At 36.4% G+C, this 8,594-nt stretch overlaps 1 protein-coding gene and 1 long non-coding RNA gene across 3 annotated transcripts in view; one reads left to right on the top strand and one right to left on the bottom strand.

Moving 5' to 3' along the window:
* Positions 1 to 2,234, top strand: part of rnpc3 (RNA-binding region (RNP1, RRM) containing 3) — a 30,831-nt gene extending 28,597 nt beyond the window's left edge. The window contains exon 16 of one of the 2 annotated variants that reach the window (XM_056450543.1): positions 1,915 to 2,234. The gene's annotated coding sequence lies outside the window, so the exon portion shown is untranslated. The remainder of the gene's footprint in view (positions 1 to 1,914) is intronic. The other variant, XM_056450544.1, reaches the window with a different exon arrangement.
* The window catches only part of LOC130218361 (uncharacterized), an 11,702-nt gene extending 3,579 nt beyond the window's left edge, over positions 1 to 8,123 (bottom strand). The window contains exon 1 of the long non-coding RNA XR_008835940.1: positions 7,900 to 8,123. This is a non-coding gene — a long non-coding RNA (uncharacterized LOC130218361). The remainder of the gene's footprint in view (positions 1 to 7,899) is intronic.
* Between the last annotated feature and the right edge of the window lie 471 nt (positions 8,124 to 8,594).

Genomic DNA, 8,594 nt, shown 5'->3' with positions numbered 1-8,594 from the left:
CTGCTATCCACTGTGTCTGCATTGAGACCCGGGTATTAAGGAGGAGAGAAGTCCTCCTCATTTATAGTGTTTATATAAACACTTATCTTTATAATGATATAAGAAATTGGGGTTATGTGTATATGAAATTATGAATAACAAATGTAGCAGGACATTAAATTACATACTGTTTATTTCTTTGCATTTTAACTTTGTAAACTATAAAATCATGGGTCTCCCCATGGTTTATGTCTCATTTTGTGAGCCATAACAGTTGTGTGCTCCCCTCTTTTTCCCCTTTTTGAGGTAGACTTGAACCAAAAGAGAGGGGGGGTGTTCATGATCCTTTAAATCATTAGGATCTCTTTCAAAAATTTCAATAGAGTTTTGATAATTGTCCTATTTAATAGCTTGACTTTTCTGTAGTTGCAGTACATTGTGGACTAAGAGCGTTAGAAAACAACCAGCAACATTCCTTGATTATTATGGCAGAATGAGAGTATATGTGCTACACAGTGTTGGGTAAGGTACTTAACAAAGTAATAGATTACAAGTTACTGATTAATATTGGAAATTTGTAATTCGATTACATTACTAATTACTTCATGTAAAAAGTAATCAGATTACTAGTTACTTTACTTTGAAGTTACTTTTAAAACATAAAAATTTGAAGATAAACTGCAGCTCTTTCAGTAATTTAATATTCACTGAAATCTGTCTTGTTTTTTACTTAATCTTCACTTGTTTCAAGCCTGTTTGTAAAAGAAGACATTTGAAGAAAACTGGATACCTGTAACCATTGACATTCATTGTAGAAAAAAACACATAGCTCTGTGTCTGCGGTTGTGGAGACAAACTAAACGGTCAGATGTTGAATCAGTGAAATCTGGAATTTGGAAGACACACATACATTGGAAATAATAAACTTGCATGCGTTAAGATGCGATATGTGAACGGCCTCATAAGCAGTTATGCTTCTCTTTAAATTATTTGTAGTTCACTACCGATCCTGCACAAAAATTGAATTCAGGCTATTCAGGCTAAGTTGGATTGCCATTTTTTTGGGGCGCCGGTGTCCTACTTGGCTATGAGTATTGTCATATAATGCTTTCTGTTTAAGTGCTTGAACAAGTTGCTGGTCGAGTTAAAAGCAGTCGAAAGTTCTTTAGAGCCTGGACGTAGACTGCAGACTTGTTTTTACACTCAATGAAGTCAAACTAATGTCTATTTCTATTTGAAGAAGCAACCACTCTCGTAACATCTATTTCTAATATCGAAAGGGAATTTAAAAAGTGAAGTTGCAGCTGAAAACGTGATTTAAATAAAGCAAACATTGTTTTCTAAAATCTATATTTGTAACGTCAGTAGCTCAATCAGACTGACTTTATTAACTGTAATCAAATTACAAATTTAAAATGTCATTCAATACATTACTGCGTTCCCCAAAAATGTAATTAGAATACAGTAACGCATTTCTGTTAACGCATTGCGTTACATCCAACTCTGCTGCTACAAAATAGTAACTTTTCAGTTCCCGTCGATCTTAGTGCACAATGAAACTAGAGAAGAGTCAAGCTTTTCTTTATTGATTTTTTTTTTTTTTTGAGGGAGATGCTAATGGTCTAATCCAATTCAATCATCTATGCTAAGCTAAGCTAAAAGTGCTCCCACCAGACCTGGAGATAAGCTGAATGGATTAAAAAATGGTAAAACTCAACTGTATGAAATTGTAAAGTCAGACTATTTCCAACATGGAGTGTTTCTTGAATGTTTCCCAACATTTTACTTGTACTTTAGGTGGAGATAGAAAATGTAATAATTATGCACGATAACATGAATATTATGAAGTATCATGAGTGGTTTAAATTTATAGCCTTTCAATTTCGAAGCTTTTTTGAAAGATACATTTTAACCTAATATTTCTATTTGTTTAAGATGATGTTGATGTTGCATCAAATTACCTCAATCATGAGCCAACAAGAGCTCCATCTTTACTTCATATCCTTTAATATATCCTTTAAAAGAGTTATTTAATTTGAATACACATAATAAACTGGATTTTTCCAAATGTCAAGCAATATTTTTCTACTTTACACAAACACAAAATATATTGAATATTAATATGTTTATTTTCCCCCGGTTTTATTGCAGACTGCCTCGGTTGAGTCCTCTCAGGTTGAAGTTCATCAGCTGATATGATTTTTTTTTTTTTAAATATGTCTTAAAATACACCAAATAAAAGCAAATAATACGTACATCTGGTATCTTCATTGAAACTGCTAGCCAATTTCGAGATCCTGTGTGTATATATTTATTTATATATAGTTTTCGGGATGATATTGTTAATAATCAGGTTGTTTGTGCACTCGAGGTTCCTAAAGGTGGGATCCTGATGTTTAATGGTACCAGTATTGTTCTGCACGCACAACATGTGCCTTTGATGTGCAGGAGAGAATAAATTTAGAAGTCGCTATCAGTCAGTCAGCTCACCTTCCAGAAGCACAGCAACAGATGGTGCTGTCAATACAGCAGAGCTCAAACAAACACAAACAATACAGCAGAAAGACTGTGACCAGCGCTGGCCCGACTCGAAGATTAGCTGTTATTTGTGCTCTGTACTTTTGTCTGGAGTTCTGAGATCTGAGATTCTCATGATGCATCATGCCAGGTTTGATGTCAAGGACGGCAAGTGTTATTGCTTTTTGTGATCAGTCATGATGCTCTTGATGTTGCATTGCGGTTTTTAAGATGTAAACACAAATAAGCAAGCTATGATTTGTATAAGTGTATAAAACCAACGTAGCAACAGTTAAAGGAATAGTTCACCCAAAAATTTTAAATTACTCACCATTTATATAAACAAACCTTTATGCATTTTTAAGACAATAGCTGCGTCTCAAATGGCACACTATACACTCTGCACTCATGCACTATGTACTTATGCGCTTACACACTCAACAGCATAGTATATAAATGTAGTGTTGTCCCAATTGGAACACTAATGTTTTTTTTACTAAGCGGAAATTCAAACCGTTTCCCTGATGACGTTTGACGGTTGCCAAATCAGTGAAATAATTGACCAAACTGTCAAATAATACCTGCTATGAGTATAACCGCATTCACCATCAGGAGGCGCTATAATCACTCTCGTAGGAAAATTTTGCTTTCACAATTCAAAATAAATAGTTATCCAACATGTGCGCCCGATAGCTCCGCCCCTTCCGCTATGCGAGCAAACCTGTCGTCGTTGAGTGTGTGAAGTGTCCATCATTACACACCATTTTATCAGCTGAATGAGTGCATCATCCGGGTAATTAAAGTGCACTTATTATTTTTAGAGTTTTCACTTCTTACACTATTTATACTACAAAATGGCGTAGAATAGTGCAGAAGTATGCAATTTGTGATGTAGCTAATGTTTGAAAAATGTTGGAAGCTGGTAGCCATTAACATCTATAGTAAAAGAGTAAAATACTATGTTTATGTGTTGGTTTCTGATCTCCAAATTAATTCATGTTATATTAACTGTATTGGCATCCACATCAACATACAATAGCTGTGTCCCAAATGGCACACTATGCACTTATGTACTTATGCACTTACACACTCAACAGCATAGTATATGTATGTAGTGTCGTCCCAAATGGAACACTAATAGTTTTTTAACTAAGTGGAAATTCAAACCGTTTCCCCGATGACGTTTGACTGTTGCCAAATTAGTGAAGTAAATGACCAAACTACCAAATAATACCTGTCATGAGTGTAACCGTATAACCGCATTCACCATCGGGGGGTGGTGTAATCACTCTATGAAGGATAATTTTGCTTTCACAAACCAAAGTAAATAAAGTGATCCAGCAGCAGTGCCAGAAAGCTCCACCCCTTCCGCTACATGAGCAAAGCAGCGGCCGTTGAGTGTGTGGAGTGTCCAACATTCCACACATCATTTTACCAGTTGAATAAATGCATCGTCCGGGTATTTAATGTGCACTTATTCTTTTTAGAGTTTTCAGTGTGAATGCACTACTTGCACTGTTTATACTACAAAATGGCGTTGTATAGTACATAAGTAAGCGATTTGGGATGCACCTAGTATGCTTCCATCCATATCTATTTTGGATACTCGCATAAAAAAGGTTGATGGAAATGCCATGATGCACAAACATTTTGAAAATACGCATAAAAATCAAATGCGCGTAACTGAGTAGGATAAACTTTTTATTCTATAAGAAAAGATGCACATAAACTACGACGGAAACACTTTTACCGAACAAATTCTTGTATGAGCATTAAAAAAGTCAAGTGATTTTGTTATATGAGATCATGTGATGATAAAAATGTGTGTGAATGGACAAACCAGCAGGCTGAGCACACTGTAAAACATGTTGTTTTGGTCATTCTAAAACGCCTTAACCATTTCAGTATTAGTGTTATAATATTATTAATTACCTCCATAATAGTCAAGAGCGTCTGTGCTATGTGTTTCACGCCTTCATATGCCACCACGCGTTCATTGCATGTCAGCATTTGTCCTCTGAGGAGCGAGTAAGTTATTAAATGAAGAAAAGATTCACGCAGATTCTCCTACCGCAGCAAATTTCGTTTTTACTTTTAATATTTAGCGCCAGTTAATCAGGAAGTAACGATTTTGTTCTCTTGGACTCATTGGATGGAAACGCTGCTTTATTCGCACACCTATTATGTTATATCCTAGCCTGAACTCACAAGTAAACGTAACTATTTTATGTTTTGTCAGTTCAGTCGTATGAAAATGTATGATTTTTAAAAGGGGGTGTGGCACCAAACTGTCATTGGGGGATAAGGAACTTGTGCTAAATTGTACGAATGAAATGGTACAAATTCATACGAATTAGCCACTAAAACAAAGTTACGATATGCTATGAGATTGTATTGGATATTCTTGTTTTGCACATGAATGTAATTCGCATCTTTGGAAGGAAACATAGATATTGACATCTATAGTAAAAGAATAAAATACTATGGTTTATGTGTTGGTTTGTGATCTCTAAACCAAATAATGGGTGCTATAATTATTGGTGGCCACATCAACACACAGTAACATTGTTCTATTTTTTTTTTTTTTTTTTCCATATGGTTGACTCCCACTTTGTAAATGTGATTAGCTACTTTACTTAAAAAAGTGAGTAAAATTATTGCAACTTGGAACTGTTAAGTCGACCTAATCTTTATAATTATGCACATCGTTCATTTACTTAATCATTTGAAGGCTTATGGTGCAGTCACACTAGATTTTGAGCATGCAAAATTCTGTTGTACGGTGCTGCGAAATGGGCGGGATTAAACAAGATGCTTAGAGATTTTAAAAAGTGAGGAATTGGTCCATATTTTACATTTCTCTACAGAGTGCTCATGTTGTGATCTTCGATTGGTCTCACACGGTCACGTGATGTGATTTTGCAGGTCAGAGTTTACCATGCTTGAACTTCGCAACAGCAAACTGAAACTTGCACGTGCTTGTATTTCCGGTCTAACGCATTCGCCTGCGTATGAATGGAAGTCCATGGGGCGAAAAGTCCAGTGTGTCTGCGGCTTTACTCAGTTGCTGTAGGTGGTCAAAACTAAAACAAATCACTTTAAAAGCCATGGGTTTACTCACTTTTTTAAAGGTGCAGTATGTAAGTTTGACACCCAGTGGTTGAACTATGTATTGGATTCCTGGAGCAAAACAAAAGCAATCGCAGGTTGCCAGATTGAGGACCGAAAGGAGCAAGTCTGACGATCGAGCCTAAAGGCTGATTTAAGTCTTTATATTAAAGCAACGGCATGCGATAGAAGGAAAATTCTCCATATTAACAGGAGTTTTTATTCTAACCAGCACCTCGAATTGATATTTTAGAAAAGGCTTCTATTTCTTGCAGCTGATCAAAAGAAAACCATAACATTGGGTACACCTCTTGTGCTTTATTCAGTGTTACTGTAACAGCCTCCTCACGGGTCTTCCCAAAAAGACAATCAGACAGTTGCAGCTCATCCAGAACACTGCGGCCAGGATTATGACCAGAACCAGAAAATCAAAGCACATCACAGCTATCCTCAGGTCTTTACACTGGCTCCCAGGTACATTCAGAATTGATTTTAAAGTATTACTACTTGTCTATAAATCACTAAATGGCGTAGGACCTCAATACATTACAGATATGCTCACTGAATACAAACCTAACAGATCACTCAGATCATCAGGATTATATAAACTAGAAATTCCAAGAGTTCAGTCAAAGCAGGGTGAATCGGCCTTCAGCTACTACGCCCCTCACTACTGGAATCAGCTTCCAGAAAGGATCAGATGTGCTCCAACATTCAAATCAAGACTGAAAACACATCGGTTTAGCTGTGCCTTTACTGAATGAGCACTGTGCTACGTCTGACAGATCGCACTATTGTGTCTTTCTTTTATTTTTCATTATTTTAAAACCTGTTTTAATGCATTTTAATCGGTTTTTAATCATTTTTTTTCTTATACTTGTCATTTTTATTCTTGTTTATGTAAAGCACTTTGAATTGCCACTGTGTATGAAATGTGCTATATAAATAAACTTGCCTTGCCTTAAATGCTAACAATGTGAGTTTGAATGCCATTTTACATAACATTTATTGCCATACTACTGAAAGCAGCAGCAGATAGTTCACTTCAGATCTTGAAAATAAACCATTTCAAATGAACTGTAGAACAGTGACTCAAAACCGTCACAGTCAGCCATTTAGCATCTACATTTTTCAACATGTTAATGAGGTTTAATATGTATAAATTAGATTTTAAACCTTACACTTCTGTGAGTGCATCGTCCGCTCTTCTGAATGGCTGTATTTAAATTTCTGTCATGTTTCGTCCAGGCTGATCTCATGAGAAAACTTAAGAATTTTACATTTTGTCAGATTAGTGTCTAATTTATACGAAAGTGCAGTTATACGAAAATGTACGATTTTAAAAAGGAGGCATGGGACCTAACCCTGCCCCTTAACCCAACCATCATTGAGTGATGAGCAAATCGTACTAAATTGTATGAATTAGATCGTACGAATTACCCACCAAATCAAAAAGTTACGAATTGCTGTGAGATTACGTTAATTTCGTCTGGTGCAAACAGCCAAAGTGCTTATCACTGCAAATTTCATCATGTATCATGTTAGGACATGTGGTTACAATGTAACCTGCTCACTTGATGGTTACTCTAGTAATATTGACATTATTTGCTAATTATTAACCTCATGTGGAATTCTGAGTCTGCATCTCATTTCGGAGTCTGCTACTGTCCACCGGAGGTCGCATTTCGGTCACGAGAGCGTGAATGAATTAATTAAATATGCAGTTTTCTAACAAGGCAACCCAGGGTGCTGACCTATAATTGGCTAAAATGAGGGTTAAAAGAACCAAAACAAAGACAGCGTCTCGGCACATAACAGACATTTTCAAAGCAGATTATCTGACTTCATTGTTTTTCAGATAAACAAGAACGTTTTCTTAGCATGTTTCTTAAATATCTGCAAACATATTGTATTTTTATGCTTTAGAAGAGTCAAAAACTGACATACAGCACCTTTAAGTAAAGTCAACTGATCGCTTTTTACAGTGTGCTTGAACTTGTTAAATAGAAATAGGCTACTGATTGATTGTCAATGTTTTTCAGATTTCAAAATTATTCTGAAAGGGATTCCAATGATAGAGTGAACAAACTGTAAATTCTTTTCAATTCAGAATAACTTTTTAAAATATATCTTTATTACAGTTATTGTTCTGAACATGATTATAGGTCATATGAAGCCCATCTGATATTCAAGCACCTTTGATCGCATTGCCTAAATGAGGAAAGAAAAAAAATCCAGTTTCTGTGTCCAATGACATTCCCAACAAGAGCCCTTTTCTCCCTTTTGAAATTATACCTGATAAATGTCTTGGTAATTCTCAATATTTCCACGGCGGCCGGTGCATTTGTCATCATTGAAGTCAGTGGCAGAGTATCTCACAGATGGGAACTCCTCACGGGTGGCATTGAAGTACGAGCCGCAGGTCGAGTGCCTTCTTTCCCCTCAGCCCGATGCACATGTGTGATTGATGACAACGTCTGTGCAGATCTTCACCTGCAGGAGCCGCATTGGTTCATTACCATGAGCCCTCAGCACAACACTGCCTACCAGGACACACATCAAAGGACATTGCCGTGCCTTCCTGCCTACAGAGGGAACACGAGGAGGGTATCAAAAGGCTTCTGAGCTCTAATACAAAGAGAACATTTTTTAATGAGGACATCTGCATTTAGATGAATATCATTTCTGACAGAAACATCACCTGGGCAGGACAACTGGGATCATAGTCTAGAGCCTTGAGTTAAAGAGGGCCCACATGAGCCAAAAAAAAATGGTCAGAGCCATTATATTGTGTAAATTAATATGTCTTCAAGGTGATTTAGGTTTTAATTTAGCTACCCTAGGGCTTACAATTGGCTATGTTTCCTTATAGGTTACAGAACAGAAGTACTCACAGTATATTTATCTATCTGTCCGTCCGTCCGTCCATCCATCTAATCAATCAATCTATCTATCTATCTATCTATCTATCTATCTATCTATCTATCTAT

This window comes from Danio aesculapii, chromosome 24 (assembly GCF_903798145.1).
Source record: "Danio aesculapii chromosome 24, fDanAes4.1, whole genome shotgun sequence".
Classification (NCBI taxonomy): Eukaryota; Metazoa; Chordata; class Actinopteri; order Cypriniformes; family Danionidae; genus Danio; species Danio aesculapii.
This window is presented reverse-complemented; position numbering and strand designations above follow the sequence as displayed.